The sequence below is a fragment of the Etheostoma cragini genome, chromosome 14, assembly GCF_013103735.1.
Source record: "Etheostoma cragini isolate CJK2018 chromosome 14, CSU_Ecrag_1.0, whole genome shotgun sequence".
Taxonomy (NCBI): domain Eukaryota; kingdom Metazoa; phylum Chordata; class Actinopteri; order Perciformes; family Percidae; genus Etheostoma; species Etheostoma cragini.
This window is the reverse complement of record NC_048420.1, coordinates 13,094,877-13,099,456: the sequence shown is the minus strand read 5'-3', so window position 1 is coordinate 13,099,456 and position 4,580 is coordinate 13,094,877.

The following is a 4,580-nucleotide window of genomic DNA, read 5'->3' as shown; positions in this document are numbered from 1 at the left end:
GAGAGAGAGACTGTGTAGTGCAGGTGTGTGTGTGAGACTGTGTAGTGCGTGTGTGTGTGACTGTGTAGGGCAGGTGAGAGTGTGTTTGTGACTGTGTAGTGCGTGTGTGTGTGTGTGTGTATGTGAGTGTGTGTGAGACTGTGTAGTGCCGGTGAGTATGTGTGTGTGTGTGACTGTGTAGGGCAGGTGAGTGTGTGTGTGTGACTGTGTAGTGCAGGTGAGTGTGTATGAAAGAGGTTAAAGGTAGTTTAAGCCTAATAGCTCAGGGGAAGAATCTGGCTGTTCTGCATCATTTGCAGCAGTTAGTTACAGATGTTTATTTTTCTAAATGTCTCACAGTGCACATTTTTCTCTCAATTATACAATCCAACACAACACGGTTGGACTACAGTTCACACTAAAAAACCTTCAACACACAACTGGCAAAACGGTTAACTTTATGCTCAAAATCACACGTTAAAACACAAATTTTCAAAATAAAATAACATACTAACACAATACACTATGTCTACAAAAACACTGCAAACAACTCAAAATCAAATGATTCTTCCAAAACACTAACACATGTTCTCTCCCAACAGGAACATTTAGTCCGTCCTAATGTCATAAAAACACTAATATCAGTTGGAATTACAGAAACTGCATTATTTTATATGTGTCAGGTCTGCCCATATACAATAGATAATAGTATATTGTATTGACCATAGATTGTGTTTTATAGTGCAGTTTCTCTTAAAGCCTCTCTATGTTTATGTTTTGTTGGGTTTAGTACATGCTGCATTTTGTTTCTCTTGCTGCAGAAATTCAATACACCAATGAATAAGCCATCTCAGAGTAGTTTTACATAATGTGTCACTTCCCGATGTGAGTCGAGTTACAGATGTGAGTTGCGCATGCGTCACTTTTTGACAAGTAGTCTACAAGATGCTAAAAAGAGTCTTGTAATATCAATACAGTAAAAATTGACCTACTTAACGAAGTTCGTTCCCTGCTGGCTATAAGTTAGCAATCAAACACAACAAAGGCTGTCACTTGAATGGCGTTTTGAGCTAACGTTAGCGATCAAACAACCATAGATGACTAAAACGTTTTTGAAGTGATTCCCATCTTCTGTTATTTGTTTGTAATGACATATTTCAGTATGACACGTTATGCCGTAAACCAAGGAAACAGAATTGTCCTGCCACTTGTCTTCCTCTCCCTCATGCAGGAATTTTCTTACTTTCTTTGTTTACTGTATTGTTCCTTTTCCACACAAAATCAGCCCAAATAGGTCTTCTTTTACTGTATGTGCTACTTTTACAAATCCGAATCAGCTTAGCCAGGTTTGCATAAACGAACAATGAATGTGACTTGGGTTTCTGTAATCCTTGCTGTCAAAGTACAACACTAGCTTACTGAAATGTATAAAGAATACAATTAAAAAAAGATGGTTATGTGATTAAAAGAACCTCAACAGCTAAGTGGGTTTCCTAGATGGGAATCAGTTGTGATTGATGTATTTGCATAACTTCAATCCGCTAACAATGGGATACTGTCAAATGCAGGGGATATATTTCAATTAACAATTTGAACAGCTGTTCACTTGGACTTTAGCCTATACGTTAGGTTTATGTTTAGAACATGATGTTATCTGTTCTGAAATACAGTGTGAACGCATTTGTAAAATTGTCAAAAAAAATCCATTGTTTTGGTCTTGGTTGAGCTTGTTTGTAAAAGATGTTCAAGCTTTTCAAATTATGTGTTAACTGTATGCATTTTGTGTCAAAGCAGCAAGAAATGTGTTCATTGTATAGCCCACACAGACATATGTTGTGCCAACTGTGTTAAGAGTTTAGGAAAGTTGTTAAAGCTATTAAACAAATTGTCATGGCAATCGTACAAAACTGTAAGAAGAAGAGCCTACAGACAGAGCAGTCTCTCTGCTTCTTCGGTGCGATTGTATTTCTTGACCACATGGTGGCAATCTGCTTCCATTTGTCACTTTGCCAAAGATCCAAATAGGAATTTGCATGGTTACAGGTGGATTCTGAGCTGTTTGTGTATTATTAATCTCTCTTCACTGTCTTCATCATCATATGTTTACATTATTCAGGACTCCCTGGCAGTAACCCAAGACTAGATTCAAAATCCCTAAACGTTATAACAAATATAACAGACGTCTGTCTAGCTGATGTCCTGCAGGATCTTTGTGTTAAAAGAAGCCTCAGGCTGTTCAGTTATTTGCGTTGGCCTCTGGTAAATGTATTCAGTAATGGTGGCATCTTAGACTGTGCATCTGACTTTCTTAAAGAACAGATGGTGTTGTTTCCAAACTTCCAATTAGCAAGGAGAGGGTAGAAACCACTAGCAGCTCTCCCTGCCTCTTTCAAGCTCTCCTCCATCTTTCTCTCTCTCTCTCTCTCTCTCTCTCTCTCTCTCTCTCTCTCTCTCTCTCTCTCTCTCAATTTTCAATTTTAATGTTGCTTTATTGGCATGACAAAAAATACATCTGTGTTGCCAAAGCATAAGAACAAACATACATATAAACAACAACAAGGAGTAAATACATCTGATATAGTAATACAATTAAACAGGGTACTTATGATATAATTGTAGATACTAAACACATTGTGTGCATGTCCCTCAAAGGGTACTTCAAAACAATTAAGAAAGAATATAAAAATAAAAATGATAATATATAACATTCTCGATTTATTTAGCGTTGTATTGTGGCAGGAGAAGACATATTTAGCTGCTAGCCATGCATTGCTTTTATCTTTCCCTAATAAAAAAGGCTGGTATACGTATTTTTTTCAAATTTTTGGAAATATTTGGTTCCTAAGTCTTCATAGTTGGGACATGCACATAGGAAATGTAATTAGGATTCAATCTCTCTCTCTCTCACTCTTCCAGTCTTTGTCCATCTGTGCCCTCTTGTTCCGTCTTCAGCTCTCTCTGTTTCTGTCTGCCTGACTTTCCTCTCTCTGCATCCCTCTACGCCACAGTGGCACTACGGCACTGGAGCGATGTGTGGCCCGGTGAACAGATTGGGAGTGACATATGTCAGACGTGGGGGGACTTAGTGGGGCAACCAAATATGTGTCTCCCAGCGTGTGTGTGTGTGTGTGTGTGTGTGTGTGTGTGTGTTGACTCTCCCCCTTCAGGTGTGGGTCCTGATGTGAAGCCTCCAGACCTTAGGCTCTCCATCCTCACATGCACTCGAATGGCTTTAGATTCCCTGTTAATAACAAGAAGGAGTCTGTGGGAGGTGTGTGTGTGTTCAGGGACGCTGAGGATTATGAACAGTGTGATGTCTTGTTTGCCACTTGGTGCACAAAATGAAATTACAAGCCTAGAGTCAACATCTCATCATGCTGATTTTGGCCTACCCCTCTCTCTCTCTCTCCTTCCTTTAACGGCTACATTCTTGTGATTTGGCAGAGGGACACAGCACTGTTCTCTTGCAGGAATTAACCCAGAAATATACAGAGGGAAATATAAACACTCCTCTTTTTGCTTTAACTCAATTTTAAGTTTTATAACTTTTAACTAGTCCTAAAATTAAACATTGATTTGTTCTGAGATGTAATTACATGCTCCCCTGGAAAGTCTGTAAAAAAAAAATAAAAAAGCAAAACTTGCTAATCTATCATGATTTCAGTCTTGTGAAGTTCTTTAACATAACACGGTTTCCCATACATATGTTGTACTTGGGCACACCGCCCAGGTAGATAATATTTGAATAACAGTTTTTACCAATCAACAATGTAGTTTTTACAGCGCACACAGACCAGTGGCCTACAGCCCCTCGGCCTCTTGAAGTTGCGCTTCGCGTGCATGACGGTGTCAACGCTTTGCTGAAGGAAAATAGAAGCATTTTTCCATTGATGGCTAGGTGTTACTGCGCAGCCCCCAACTGAGCTTGACGACATAGTTGTGATGTGAGGTACAAGGTAACGGAGCCTTTTATACATTGTCGTGTTTCTTTAGAAATAAACAACAGACAAATAGAGTCCTGAAACACTTCAGATGTAAAGGTATTCACTGTCAAAGTGGTGCCAAAATGAATGGCAGTCAATGCAGTCAAAGCTAACTGCAGGTGATTGCTTCGTAGCATTAAAATGGTACCATAGGGACCTTCACTTAGATAGGAGAGGCTTACCCCTTTTGTTTACTTCAGGCTCAGAGGCTATAGCAGTCAGTAGTAACTTCCTGCTAGTGGTCTTGTCGCAAGATTAACTGTATTAACAAACCGTGGTAATGCTGCAGCCACACCGCTGAGAAAGCTCCCTGAACGGCATTTACCAGAGTCTGGTCGTTACCCCTGTCCGCGGCAGTCTCCTCCACTCCATATCTTTACAATGGAGCTAACCGGAGCTAACCACTAACGGAGCTAATAGTTGCTAACTGAGCCTTCAGTTCTCATTCTCCGTGCCTAAATTCATTAACTGTGTTTATGGTAGTGGTGTGCGATACTGCAAAATTGGGTTGTGCTGTGATCATAGCTGGTTTGGCGAAGTGCTGCTAATGCGGAAGTGCCTTGAACCTGCATTCTATACTTGAATTCCAGCAGGGGGCGACACTTGCGGTTGCAAAAG